General features: G+C 36.1%; 1 long non-coding RNA gene across 1 annotated transcript; it reads left to right on the top strand.

Annotated features, from left to right (window-relative positions):
* The first annotated feature begins 7 nt into the window (after nt 1-7).
* LOC131901635 (uncharacterized) lies at nt 8-15,143 on the top strand. Its single transcript, XR_009376818.1, has 6 exons — nt 8-139; nt 1,759-1,853; nt 9,151-9,256; nt 9,789-9,865; nt 13,905-14,003; nt 14,927-15,143. It is a non-coding gene; the product is annotated as an uncharacterized LOC131901635 (long non-coding RNA).
* The last annotated feature ends 725 nt before the right edge of the window (nt 15,144-15,868 follow it).

Genomic DNA, 15,868 nt, shown 5'->3' with positions numbered 1-15,868 from the left:
TTAAAATTTATATTAAATGATTAATATTTATTGAATTCCAAAACATTAATTAAGTATCTCATTTGAAAATCCATTCAGCTGAGGGATTATTCACGTCCAATCTCCAAACCTGAGTCTCTACCACACCAATCTCAACCAGGTAAATTTCGTATGTCATATTCTTCTGATCAGTTTATTTTAATACATTTCAAATGCACACAGACTTCCTGATGCCCATTATATCTTGATGGTGGTGATGATAGGGTTTGACATAAGCAATGCCATCTTACTAGTGGCAGACATGCTTCAAAAACATTCACAAGGACAATATGAATTATTAGTAAATGTAAGCACAGCTTCAATGTTTAATACCCAGGTTCACTCACCTTAACCTTTCCAGTGTGCAAATTCCCTGTTTATTAGTGACTTCTATAAGTCAATCATGAGACTAATGTGACTTCCCTAAAGTTTGAACATCATTTCTGGACACCTAGGTCTCAAAACGCACACCTATAGTAAAGCTCCCTGAAAGGTCAGGGCAGAGACATGTTGAGCTCAGAGATTCTGTTCTGGGCTGGACAAACAGCAATATACCACCTCTTCAGAAAAGAAAATCAATTTTTGTGTTGTTTATAACTCATAGTGCACTGCCTTCCTCCATCTGCAGAGCATTGTAATTGATTTACAAGGAATAGGAATGGCATTTTCAAACCATATCTATAATCTATTTCAATAAATTAGGGTACACTCACATATGGCAGTTCAGTCACTGAAAATCTCATTACTTATATGCACATCTTGTTTGCTTTTACACCTTTTCATTTCTCTGTACTCTATTGTCTGAAACTCATCTCTCTGTGTTTATATCAGTAAAGAAACCATGTCTGCCATGGCTTACTTACTTTCAAAACTTAAAAGTCAAAACCTATCAGAATCACACAAAGTAATTAAAAGAAAACAGGAAACAAAAGCAAATGAGATCTTCCGATCTTAGAATAACCTTTAATATAGTTTCTACATGTCAAGGAGAAAAACGGATACAACCGTAACAAAGTGGGTTCAAGTTGAAGTCCAAAAGAAGAGTTTAAGCATTATCTTAAGCTAGGGTAGCTACAGCAATACCCATTTTTCTTGGGAAAAAAAGGATGTACAGTACAAAATGACTCCATGTGATAAAGTGAGTCATAAAAGAGCAATTTGTCGGGCGGTGGTGCCTTTAAACCCAGCACTTGGGAGGCAGAGGCAGGCAGATCTCTGTGAGTTCGACACCAGCCTGGTCTACAGAGCGAGTTCCAGGAAAGACTCCAAAGCTACACAGAGAAACCCTGTCTCAAAAAAACAAAAAAAAAAGGAGCAGTTTCAGTGCAGAGCAAAAGCATGTTATCCTGTTCACAGAAAAATGTGTGGTAAACCAAGTACCATTTGGGGGAAGTGAACAGTGAGTTAATTAAGTTACTCTTGCAAGGCAAGGATAGTTTACAGGATGAAAATGTTATTTTCCACAGTTCCTTCATATGTGGATGTAAGCATATAGGTCATTTATGAGTTTCCTGACAAATCATATGAAGCATGTATATGACTCAAAACTGGCCAATATGTAGTACCTGTCCAAGTGTTGATTTGTCTACAATTACAAGTTTTCTTGAGGATGTAAATATACACCTATACCATGTGGTTAATTGAAATAACATATAAAAAATAAAACCCTAACTTTACATTATTTCTATTTTTATAGAGTATTATTTTGCCTAATTGTTGTTCATATTTTTTATGTAAAAGATATAATATTTTCAGAAGAACTAGAAGAAGAAATAACAGAATTTAAAGTGGAAAATGAGAGAAGTTTTGATAAGAGTGCAGAAAATCAAGAATTTGTACGTAAAATTTAAATTTAAATTTCTCATTTCCTATTGTTTGCTTCAATGACTTTGCCATAGACTCACATGCTACATTTTAAACCACGTTATTCAGTCAAAAAATTAATAATCGAGTAATACAATGAAAACATTTAATCTATTCTTAATTACAAAGTATTCTTAGAATGCCATGACATTGCTAAATATTTCCTTTGATGTATAGTAAGTAAGTTTCTGATAATTGTAATTGCTCTATTTTTAATGTATTTACACACCAGCGTAAAGACAAGACTCAATGTGAATATCATGGATTGGTCTTTGAAGTAACAATGCATTCTTTATATTCTACATACCCTCTCTCATGTGTACAATGTGTAAAGATTTTTAACCATTCTTCCATGCTGCCTTGTCAATCACTTTATGGTGTCCTTTGCTGCACAGAAGATTTTTAGTTTCATGGGATCCCATTTATTACTTTGGTAATTACTTGTTTATAGTGTCTGTACCAGTGACCTGCTCAGAAAGTATTTAGCTATACCAAAGAATTAATCATTAATCTGTAACATTTGGGCCTTGTGTTGAGATACCTGGATCATTGGAAGCTGAGTTTTATGCAGGGTGAGAGATAAGGCTCTAACTTCATTCATCCACCTATAGTCCAATCTGTCCAATGTGACTGGCACCATTTGTTTTCTACAATGTGAATCGTTGGCCTCTTTTACAAAAATTAAGAGACTGCAGGACTGTGGGCTTATATGTGGGTCATTAGTTTTCTACCACCAATCAATGTTTGTTTGGGGACCACTGCCATACTCTATTTATTACTTCAATTGGTTATCGTAACTTGAAATCTGGAATGGTGATGCTTCCATAAGTTTTTGTTTTTGTTCTTTTTAGTTTGCTTTGTTTTTGTTTCATGGTTCAAAATTGTTTCAGCTATTCTTGGTCTTTTGGGTTTCCGTTTGGGATTTAAAATTTCTTTTTCATTTTCTATGAACATTGAACTGGAAATTTTATGTGGACCATGTGGTGTTCATATATCGCTTTTATTAGGATGACCAGTTTCACAATATTAACACTACAATAATGATCACAGAAGGTCTTTGCAAGTTATCGAAATATCTTCAGTTTCTTATTTTCACTTTCTTACTGCTTTCATTGTTGAAGTTTCACTTTTTGGTGACATTTATCCTAATTCATTACACTTTGAGATTATTTGGAATAGCATGGTTTTCTTGATTTTATTCTCAGTATGTGCAGTATTTTTAGGTAGGCTACTGATTTGGAGGCTCAGATTAAAACCTGTTACTTTGCTAAATGTATTTATCAGCCATTGGAGTTTTCTGGGCAAAATATGTTTTTTTATAGAATCATATTATTACAAATGAAAATATTTTCACCTCTTGGTTTCTTTCATGTATCTTGTCTTGTCTTACTCTTCTAGTTAAGACTTCTAGTACTATATTGAACAGAAGGAGGAAGCGTGGTCATCCTTGTCAGGTTCCTGATTTTAGAAGGAATGATTTGAGTGTTAACAATATGTTAGTTGTGTGTTTGCTTTTTATCGGCTTTATTATGCAGAAATATGTCCTTTTCATTCTTAGACTCTCTGAGATTTTTATCATAAAGTGACAATCAATATTGTCAAAGACCCTTTCTGTATCTAATGACATAATCATGTGCTATTTGTCCTTGAGTCTGTTTCTGTAATGGATGGTGTGAAAGTGCTATCCTCTAAATTGAATTCATTAGATAAGTTCTTCCTATTTTATTGGTTTGTGCCCTCAGTTCAGTTATTTCCTGCAGTCTACTCCTCTTGGTGTGCTTGTTGCAGAGCTTTCAGGTGTTCTCTTAAGTCTCTAAAATGAGATCTCTCAAAATTCATTATGAAGGCAGTTGGTGCTATGAACTTTCCTTTTAACAACCCGTGCAATGTGTTCCATACATGTGAATATGTTGTGCATTAACTTTTATTGAATTTGAGGAAGTCTTTAATTTCTTTCTTATCTCTGCCTTGACCCAGTGGTAATTCACTGGAGAGTTGTTCTGTTTCCATGAATTTTTAGACTTTCTCTTGTTTCTGTTGTTGTTGAAATTCAACTTTAATCCATGTGGTTTGATAGGATGCAGGGAGTGTGTTTCAATTTATTTGTATCTGACAAAACTTGCTTTGTGACTGAATATGTTGTCAATTTGGAGAGTGTTCCATGAGGTGCTGAGAAATGTCTTCATTTGTGTTTGGATGAAATGGTCTCAGAAGATCTGTTGGGTCCATGTGAGTCATAATGTCTTTTAGCTCCAGTATTTGATTGGAATGGACTCAAAGACTCAGTGGTAAATCCATAAATGTATGGATATTGAATTTCAACCAAGAAGCCAAAATAATACAATGGAAAAAAGAAAGCATCTTCAACAAATGGTGCTGCTATAACTGAATGTTGACATGTAGAAGAATGCAAATAGATTCCTATGTATCATCCTGCACAAAACTCAAGTCCAGGTGGATCAAAGACCTCAACATAAATCTAGTTACACTGAACCTGATAAAAGAGAAATTGGGAAATAATCTTGAATCCATTGGCACATGAGACAACTTTTTGAATAGAATACCAGTAGAGCAGACACAAAGGTCAATAATTAACAAATGGAGCCTCAAGAAACTGAAAATCTTTTCTAAGGCAAAGGGCACCATCAATGGTAAAAAAATGACAGCCTACAGAATGAGATAAGATCTTCACCAACCTCACTTCTAAAAGAGAAAATAGTTCCAAAATATATAAACAAACACTCAGGAAATTACACATCAATAAACCAAATAACTCAATTAAAAACAGGACACAGATCTAATCAGAGAATTCTCTGTAGAAGAATCTCAAATGGCCAAGAAACAGTTACAATAGAGTCCATCTTACACCTATCAAGATGGCTAAGACCTAAAACCAAAGTGACAGCTCATGATGGAAAGGATGTGGAGCAATAGGAACACTTCTCTCTTGGTGGTGGAAGTGGAAACTTGTACAACCACTTTGGACATCACTATGGAGATTTCTCAAAAAATTGAGAATCTATCTACCTCCAGACGCAGCTATAACAATCTTGGGTATATTCCAAGGCACACTTAATCATACCACAAGGACTCTTACACAACTGTGATCAGAGTTATTTTTTCATAACAGACCAGACCTCAATACAAGCTAGATGTCCAACAACACAAGAAAAGATATAGAAAATGTGGTACATTTACATAATGGAGTATTACTCATCTGTTAAAAAACTGACATCATTAAACTGGCATGTCATGTTGATATGCAATGCTTTGTTGATACTCATGGAAAATTTGCCCTTTCTTAAACAAAAGAGAGGAGGAGTTGATGGGGGGTGGGAACAGAAAGTGAATGGAGGTGAGGGACTGAAAGGCAGGTGAAGAGAGAGCAGAAACTGTGGTTAGGATGTAAAACAAACAAACAAACAAACAAATAAATAAAAGAATCGAAAACAAACAAAAACCAAAATCAAACCAAAAAAAGAAAAAGGAAAGAAATTTGCAGGCAAATGTGTGGAACTGGAAAAAATCATCTTGAGTGAGGTACCCAGAACCAGAATACAAACTTGATTGTGCCCTAGCTCAATTGTCATCAGACAGGCTTCACCCAACACCTGAAGGAAACAGATACAGAGACCTGCAACCAAAATTTAGGCCTAGCCTGGGGGAATCCTGCTGAATAATGGGAGGAGGGATTATAGGAGTCAGAGGGGTCAAGGACATCACATGGAAACCCACAGAATCCACTAACCTGGCCTCATAGGAGCTCATTGAGACTGAAATGACATCCAGAGTGCCTTCATGGACTGACCTAGGCCCTCTGCATATAAGTGGCAGTTGGGTAGATCTTCCTTCTTGTAGTACTCTTAAAAGTGAAAGCAGGACTTTTCTCTAATTGTTTTGCTGGCTTTAGGGATCTATTCTTCATACTTGGGTCCCTTGCCCAGCCTTAAAGCAAGCATTTGTGCTTAGTCTTACTGGAACTTGTGATGCCATGTTTTGTTGATATTCATGGGAAGCCTGCCTTTTTATGAATAGAAACTGAGTAGTGCATGGGGGACAGTGTAGGGAGAGACACAGGAAGTAGAGGTGGGGTGGAAAGCTGTGGTTGGGATGTGAAATAAATAAATAAATTTAAAATAAAACCAAAAAGTTGTAATTCACATGTAGTGAATATTTACTATATGCTGTGATATTAAGCCCTGGATATTACAGATCAGGAGAGCAACCAACAGAATTTACAAGAGCCTTTGAATAGAGATTGAAAAATACTCAATAAAATAACTTTCAAAGCTAAAATAGACACACACCAAAATGATGATCTGCTGTGGGATGTTCTGCATGGCAAATGTGTTGCTCTGATTGGTTGCTAAATAAAACACTGATTGGCCAGTAGTCAGGCAGGAGGAAGTATAGGCAGGACAAGGAGGAGAATAAAGCTGGGAAGTGGAAGGCTGAGTCAGAGACACTGCCAGCCACCACGATGACAAACAGCATGTGAAGATGCCAGTAAGCCATGAGCCACGTGGCAAGGTATAGATTTATAGAAATGGATTAATTTAAGCTGTAAGAACAGTTAGCAAGAAGCCTGGTATGGCCATACAGTTTGTAAGCAATATAAGTCTCTGTGTTTACTTGGTTGGGTCTGAGCGGCAGTGGGACTGGCAGGTGAGACAGATTTGTCCTGACTGTGGGCCAGGCAGGAAAACTCTAGCTACAAATGGCGCCCAACAAGTTGGCAAGAGTTTCCACCTAAAACCTGAGAAAAGATTCTAAAACGGAGCTAAAAATAGCTTCCTAATAGTCTCTCTTAAATGAGCAGCACCTGCCCGTTTGAGCTACTTGTGGGTTCCTGACATGCGCACTCGACCTGCAGTATGGCAGGAATGAGGCCTCTGCAAGTGGCACACTAAGCTGCATGGTGGATTTAGCCTTTGCTAGTACAAAACAAAAAAAGAGGTTTCTGGGCTACACGCTGCTTGGATGAAAGTATAGAACCACGATAGCTCCCAGAACTGGCGGTAAATGTACCACCACCATGTTGGGAAACTGAGGTGGGCAGAGCCAGCAGCCATTTAGCACCGTTTCAGTCTTACAAATGCTGCAGTTTAAAGCAATAGATTCACAATAAGATAGATTCAGATGTAATAGTTTACAATGTGTGTAAAATATACTTAGGCTTGAAAGAGACAAAAAAGGTGATATATACAGTTATAGAAACAAATACATAGTTTTAAAAAATAAAGTCTTTAAAGAGACAATAAAATTAATATAAAAAATAAGCCACGTAAAGATGAATATTACACAGAGAATCTGGATTGTGTTGTCTTTGGGATTTTTAACTGCAGAAAAACATTTGATTGTAAAAGATGTTGAGTTAAACCAATATGTATATTTTAAAGATACCTTGACTTCAAAATTTGGATGTAAGGATGTGTTGCTTTGGAAAGGAGGCTCTGCTTTTGTTCCCACAGAAAGCCAGAGGCTATGGATTTGTTTCAGATTAAGATATATCAGGTTTGACCAGCCAAGACCCCCTGAAAGGTCTCCGATGACACCATGGCCCAAATGATCCAACATCCAGAATGGTTTGAAGGCAACTGGCTCAGACGATACACCCTCATGGGCTATTCCATAATCCTAAAATTTTCTTTGTGTCCCCATAAGATACAGTGCCCCCTCCAGCAGGAAGTAGTAAGAGAAGCTACACCCAAATTCCCAAAATATATGTAATTTTATTTTGTTAAGGTTAAAACCTCCCTTTTTGAAAAAAAAAAAGAAAGAAAAGGGGAAGTGCTATGGGATGTTCTGTATGGCAAATGTGTTGCTCTGATTGGTTGGTAAGGCTGAGTCAGAGACACTGCCAGCCGCCACGATGACAAACAGCATGTGAAGATGCCAGTAAGCCATGAGCTATGTGGCAAGGTATAGATTTATAGAAATGGATTAATTTAAGCTGTAAGACAGTTAGCAAGAAGCCTGGTATGGCCATACAGTTTGTAAGCAACATAAGTCTCTGTGTTTACTTGGTTGGGTCTTAGCATCTGTATGACTGGCAGGTGAGAGAGATTTGTCCTGACTGTGGGCCAGGCAGAAAAACTCTAGGTACAATGATCCACCATGAACAAGTTGTTTTTATCTCAGAGATGCAGAGATGGTTTGAAATACACAAGTCAACAGATTTAACAAAGCACAGAAACAGACTTAGACAAAAAGTCACCTAAACTTCTCAATACATGTAGATAAGGCCCTTGCCAAAATCCAATATACCATCATGATAACAGTCCAGAGAGTGTAAGACAAGAAGGACAATACCTCAACACAATAACAATTATATAAGGAGAAACTCAGAGCCAACATCATCCTCAATGGAAGAAAACATGAGTGCATTGAGGTGATAAGAAACAGGTTTGTCTATCATCTTGAATCCTTTTCAATGTTGTGCTCAATCTATTAGCTGGAGCAATAAATCAGGAGAACAAAATTAAAGGGAGAGAAATAGGAGAATAGAAATCAATACTGTTTGCATTAGTTATGGTTTCTATTGCTGGGAAGAGATACCATGACCATGGCTACTCCTATTAGGGAAACATTTCATTGGGATGGATTCCTGTTTCACAGGTTTTGTCCACCATCATCATGGTGGGACATGGCAGCATGCAGGCAGACATGGTCCTGGATAAGGAGCTGAGAGTTCTCATCCTGATCAGCAAGCAGTAAAAGAGCCTGTGTCTACTCTGGGTGTAACTTGAGCACAGGAGACCTCAAATGGCCCCCACAGAGACAAACTTCCCCCAACAAGGTCACACCACCTCCAACAAGGCCAAACCTTCTGATAGTGACACTTCCTATAAGCTTATGGGGCCCATTTGCATTCAAAGTACCACACTGTCCAAAGAAATTTTCCTGATAATAGGGTAGGCAATTCTTTATTTTATAAATATCTCCAAATTCATTTGGGAATATAAATAGCATTAACAGTTCTTATATAAAAGTAGTTGCTTTTGTTTTGTTAATATTGTGCATCAGGTCAAATCCTCTGAATGTGTTTCCTTTTTTCTTTGTACCTCTTACATAGTGAAGTGCCATGAAAAATGAAGGATAGATTTAAACTTTACTGTGCGCAATAGATTTGCTATTAAAATGTCTTTGTCTTCAATATACACTACATAGAATTTCAAGTACACGTGTCATAAAATTAGGAATTCAAGTATGTTCTTAGAAATCAAATAAGACCTTTCTAACATATGTTACCAATACGCCTTTTGATAGAGTGTGTCTGACCCTAATGGACCACAGGAATCTTCTACAACAGGTCCCAACTCATCCAAAATGGACAATGATGCAGAAAAAAATGTAATAATGCATCAGGAGAGAAGTAAGTACTACATTTTAAAATATATTTGTTCTATAGAATGATTGTGTATAGAACAGAACACTATCTGTAATAGACAGACAACTACACATATAGGAAGCAAAAGGATTAGTAGAATGGTAATAACACACACATTATCAAATCTGAGCAACAGATAAGATTTTGTTTGTCAAAGACAGAGTCCTTGCTCCCACCTCTCAGGTGTCCATATTTCATTTGCTTTATCTTCAGAAATATATGAGATCAATCTGAATATATAAGTGAAGGGAACTCCCATTCAGTGGGGGCTGCTTCCTAAACCTCTGTTCAGAGAAAAACCACACCCAGACACATGTTTTGGAGAGAGATCCTTTATTAAGCAGAGAAGAAAATTTAAATATTTCCACTGCAGTTTATAATTAATTCAAACTATTGCTTGGGAAAACGAAAATAAATATTTTATCATCCCTAATGTGCCTTCATTATAGCAATGGACAGCTTTTCCCCTAAATGTTCATTGTACTTTGCTTAGTGAAATATGTGTGCTTCTTAACAGCATCTGTCATGGAAGACCAAGAGCATGCCTCAGAAGAGCAGAAGCAGCACAGTGCTAGAAAAACTAAGCGGCCATTTGTAAGTATATACTTCAGTTTACATTGCACATTTATGCTGTTTCCACAGTAATGTTCCATAGGCCAAATAAGGTTAAATTTAGTATGTCTTCTAGAATTAACACATAGAACGTAAATTTTTTTTTTAAGTATTCTTATTATTTATTCTTTGAAAACTACATTCACCACTGACTCCTTCCATCTTGTGCTGGTGGAACTCCTCCTCCTCCTCCTCCTCCTCCTTCTTCTTCTTCTTCCTCTTCTTTGCTTAATGTCTCCTAAAATTAACTTTTGTTTTTGTTTTCTGAGACAGTGTTTCTCTGTGTAGCTTTGCACCTATCCTGGAACTTGCTCTGTAAACCAGGCTGGCCTCGAACTCACAGAGATCCGCCTGTCTCTGCCTCCTGAGTGCTGGGATTAAAGGTGTGTGCCACCATTGCCTGGCTCTTAAAATTACTATTAATAGCCCACTGAGTCCAAGTAGGGCTGACCATCTGTGAATGTGTGTGAAGACACTTTCTGGGACATGAGCAATCTGTCCTAAGCCACAGCCCACAGATAAATTAATCTCCTCCTTTCACAACCAGCCATGGCCAATTGCTCCTCATCTAGTGCTGGGGCCTTGAGAGATGTTTCCTCACTCATGCTGGCATCTTGACTGGCTTGAGCTTGTGCAAGTCTAGTATAAGACACAACTGTTCTGAGTTGATCTGTGCATCCGTTATGCCATGTCCCCAAAAGAACATTTCAGTGTACTTCAAACTCTTACATTGTTTTCAGACCATTCTTCCTCATTGTTTCTTGAGCTTTCAGTAGTGGAAGGTCAATGCAAATGACCCATCTGCAGATGAACCTTCACACTGGCTTATCCTTATCATGTTAACTAGTTAATATTAACATTAACCATTACCCTCTGAAAAAAATATCATATGACCAACAATGAGAGCAGAACAAACCTATGAGTATAAATGTAAATAATAATAGCACTAGTTAATTCTCCTGAACTAGCTTATGACTATTCCAGACATAAGCTTTTGACAAGGTTTACAGCATCAGACATTTAATCCATTGCTTGGTGCAGGTCTCCCATCCATTCCTAACAAGGTTGGTTATTTACATAACTACCACACAACCATTGTGGACAGCTTGCCTGGCTGGTCACTGTTGTCATAGGAAAGGTCCAAGACTGGATAGACTCTTGATGTATTTCATGACCAGTGGCTGGAATTACAACTTTTATTATGATGAAAGGCAGAAATTCCTTGTCTGCTAGGGATTGAATTCTAAATGCCCTGCAACCAGACTGTGTGGTATCTTCAACAAAGAGTCTTACCATTTAGTTATGACAAACAACCAGAATGTGTAGAAATAGATTGTTATTTGAGATGACATGGAGGCCTACTTGACAGACAACTCAAAGGGAGGTATGCTGTCCCTTGTTTTGGAGTTTCAATATAAATTTCATGTCTTATGAGATAAGTCAACACATTCCAGGTACCTCTGAACTAACTCTTTTTAGTATGTCTTTTATACTATTTGACCAAGTAGTTGCTTCCACAAGCCTTCATACAGCCTTAGTTTATGTTCAGTTACACCTTAGTCCCTGCTCTGACTTACTCTTCTACCTTCATTGCCACTTAAACCTTAGCCCAGAGTACTTATCGCTCCAGTGTTATTTCTTGTCACCTGTGTTCTACCTCCCCTTAAATTATATTTTACTTAATTTGCAAGATCTTGGTTCCTATAAGGCTTTATTCATAGACCTTCATTTTTATTTGGCACTCATCATTCTGTCCTTTATCCTCCAATCCTTCCGTGATTGAAACTGTCAACATCCAGTATTCTCCTCTGACTTAATTTTACATATATTTTACTACCTCCCTTTCAATGGGTCCATCTATAATAGACCACGTCTAATTTCTAGGTTTCCTCGTGTAATCCTATTTGAACATACAAAAGTCTAATATCTACACATGAGGGCAGCATATCACATTTGCTTTTTTAATCCTAGCTGTCCTCATTGAGTAAAACTTCTTCTAGTTCTATTAATTTACTTGCAATTTTTACTATTTTATTTTTCTTTATTGAGTAATATTCCATTGTGTGTATATACCACATTTTCCCTATCCATTCATCTGCTGATGGCTATCAAGGTTGATTCTATATCCTAGGGCAGGTGAGTGGGATTCTTTCATTGATTTTTTTTATTCAGTTTGTTATCACTGATTTTGGTGTTAAATTTGTGAAATGCTAATTTGTTGTAGTGTTTATCAGCTGAAAGACTTTTTGTGGAGCCTCAACCCTTTTACAGCTGATAAAATCCTACCATCCTTAAGTAGGGGCATTCTGAGTTCTCTCACACTTTGTATGCTTTAATATCCTTCTTACCTTATTGGGTCTGTCTAGAACTTCAGCTCTTTATTAAAAAGAATAGAGACAGTGAACAATGATTGCCTTTTTTTCTCATCATTATGGTTAGATTAATATTTTTTCTCCATTTTAGAATATGTAGATGGTAGGCTTGTTGTTTATTGCTTGTATAATTGTGACATATTCTCTACCCATACCTAGCCTCTCCTGACTTTTATCATTAAGGTCCAAATGTTCAATTGTGTTAGTGGTCGTTCATGCATATATTGGGATGATCATGTGAATTTCTTTATTCCATTTATTTGATTTGTTGTATTGATTGATTTACATACATTTTTCTTACCCTGCATTCTTGGATGAAACCAAAAGGGCCATCATGGATAATCTTTTATTATGGTCTTAAATTCTCTTTGCCAATATCATTTTTAATTTTATATATATGGTTATTTGCCTACATGTATTCTTGTGCATGATATGTGTGCTTGGTATACTCAGAGGCCAGAAAAGAGCATCCAATTCCCTGGAACTGGAGTTACAGACAGCTGTGAGATATGGTGTGGATGCTGGGCATTGAAAGTGGGTCCTCTGGAAGAATAGGCATTGCTTGTCAATGCTGGGGCATTTCTCAAACCCCAGCTTGTCAATCTCACATTTAGAAGTTTTGTATCTGTTCTCATCATGAAAATCAGTCTGTGGTTTTAATTCTTTTCGTATGAATCTTTCTCTAGTTTGGGTATCAAGGTATTACTGGCATCATAAAAATTTTGGAGAAATCCTTTGTTTTACTATTTCATGAAATGATCTGAGTAGCAATGATATTCATTTTTCTTTGGTATTCAGTAAAATTCTTCAAATACTCCATCTGGTCCTGGTCAGTTTTTAGTTGAAAAGTATTTTGTTCCTTCTTCAATCTCAATAGTGCATATATATATATATATATATATATATATATATATATATATATATATATATATATAATTCCTCCTGACTTAATTTCATTACATACAATGAATCTAGAAATACATCCATTTCTTTTAGATTTTAGAATTACATTCAAAGGAGATTTTTAAATATGTTTGTGATTTGAAGGATATCCTTCTTCTGGGAGTCAGCCTCTGTTTAAGCCTAGAGCAGGGTTCATGTGTCAATACAGGTGGTGCCTGGCAGGTGAAACATAGCCACCTGTGGGAATGGTCCTGAGCAGAATACATAGGTTGAATCAAAGCAGTGAGAGCCTCTCAACTGGTCATGGAGTTTGCCTAGTTCATCAGTGGGCCTAACATCTAGAAGGCAGGGTCCCTCACTTGGTGTAGGAAGTAATACTGCCTGGGATTCTGGAGGAAAATCCCTGGACCTTATGTTGTTGTAGGAGATCATGCAAGTCAGGCCCCAGGACAAAGTTCATGGGTATCTTATGTGGTCCTAAAGGGAAGTCAGAATCTTTCATCTGGTTCTGGAGTTTCTGGAACATCAGAGGTAGCCTAAGCCTAGAACTCAGAGTCCCTCCCTTTCTGAAGGAGTCCTAGTACTTAATTCTCATACTATTGTAACTTATTCTAAAATTGTGAATGTACGTAAAATATGCAATCAGCCATAGTTGCTATTTTTAGTTGAATGGATGGTTCAAATCTTTGGTGACATTGTTTTAATTTTCAGTTTAAAAACTCCTTATTTTACATAATCTCTTTCAGATTGATGCTATAAGAGCATGCTTTTGTGCATGTTTCACCAAAAAACGGAGCTCTTCTTCCCACTACAAGAAATAGAAGAGAAAACATAAAAAAGTGATGGTAAGAGTTATATTTTTTAAATGTATTAGAAAGAATGTTTATCTAAAATATATACTCAGTTTTCCAGCTCAGGAGTATAAGTATTTCAGTGCAGCATGGGGGATAAAAAGAGTTAACTGTCAATGGAATGATTATCTCATGAGTCAACAACTGGCTAAATCAAGATTGTCATCAATCGCATATATATATATATATACATATATATATATACAGTTATTTAGATAGATTATATAGATATAGATAGTAAGATAGATAGATAGATAGATAGATAGATAGATAGATAGATAGATAGATAGATAGAATGTGTGTGTGTATGTTTTGGTCACATTTCAAAAGTTCAGGAATATTAGGAAATAAAGCTGAAGCGAGAAAGCTGGGAGCTAAAGAATATGAACAGTTTCAAATACTGGACATAGAGGAGGAAAATGGGGCAGTGTGTCTGGTGGTCAGGGAGAGAATAAATTCTTTAGAAAAGGAATAGTATGGTGTTGAAAATGTAAAAAGAACATAAATCGATTTCTAACACAAAGGTTTCATTCATAAGAAGAAAAGGTATTCCTAACCATCTTCCATGTTTTCCTCACTGTTGTTACATACTAGAGTTAGGACCCAATTTAGAGTTTAAGGCTCGGTTGAGTTTTACGATTAGGCTTCCTGTTATATAGTTAGAGTAGATTTAAGGTTAGAGTTAGGTGTTAGCATTAAGGTTCACAAATGTCATAGAGCATATCGATCTGTCGTGAAAGTGAAGTATTCAATGGAATGTTCATGATGGATGAAAGGTGAACTTTACAAAAACGTCTCTGTTGGCACACATGTTCTAGAAATGCATTTTATGAATGCTCTAACTAGCTCTTTTCACGATATAGTTTATAAAGCAGAAGAGAACACTGTGCATTTAAAATGAATTATTCTCATCCTAGAACTTGGACAAGCCTCGACAATTGCCTGACAACTTCTCCGACCATCCACAATAAGACAACTCAGGAGAAAATCTGTCTCTTCTCCAATAATTGCTTCAAAAAAAAGCATATTTTTATTTTATGTTTTAGAATAATATTACATAATCTTCAGTGTTATTTTCACCTATTTATTTTGTTTTATTATGTTATACTATATTACACTATTATATTATCTTCAGTTTTTATTTCCATATGTTTATCTTGTTTTATTAGATTATGTTATATTATGTTAATATGCTATGCTATCTTCAGTGTTTATTTTATATTTACCTTCCTTCCCTTGATGTAAATAGTTTATGTATATGTGTATATATGTATATATGTATATATGTTTATATGTATATATGTTTATGTGCTTTGTAATATATTTTTAGAAGATATCATTTTTGAATGTACAAAGTTATTGAATAATTAATAATTAATAATAATTAAATAATAATTTAATTACCTATTCAAAGTTGTTCGAGTCCATTTGATTGCTATATTTCCCTTTAGCTCTTCTAGTTACTAATGCAGCTATACAGTATTTGATGATGGTCATTGATGGTTCATCCATACCTTCTTTATGTAAATGAGCACTGTTTTAGTTTTTTTAGTTTATCTATTGTTTATTCTTTTACCCATGAATGGATTTCTTCTTGGTATCTTGCAATTATAATGAGCAATGCAGAAGTGTGTTTTCTCAGAAGTACATGAGTATCTGAGGCCTGAAATGAAATTCTTTGGGGAATAAATATAGATGTGAAGTAAATATAAATATGTATAAAAAAATCATATGGTAATTCCCCATTTAGGTTTGTGAGGAGGCGCCATACTGTATCCCCCAGCTCCTACATCACTCTCCATACCTATCAGCAATGCACAAAGGTTACAATTTCTCACACCCTTTCTGACACTTCTTCC

Source organism: Peromyscus eremicus, unplaced genomic scaffold (genome assembly GCF_949786415.1).
Source record: "Peromyscus eremicus unplaced genomic scaffold, PerEre_H2_v1 PerEre#2#unplaced_171, whole genome shotgun sequence".
Classification (NCBI taxonomy): Eukaryota; Metazoa; Chordata; class Mammalia; order Rodentia; family Cricetidae; genus Peromyscus; species Peromyscus eremicus.
The sequence above is the reverse complement of the archived record's forward strand: the minus strand, read 5'-3'. Positions and strand labels throughout refer to the sequence as shown.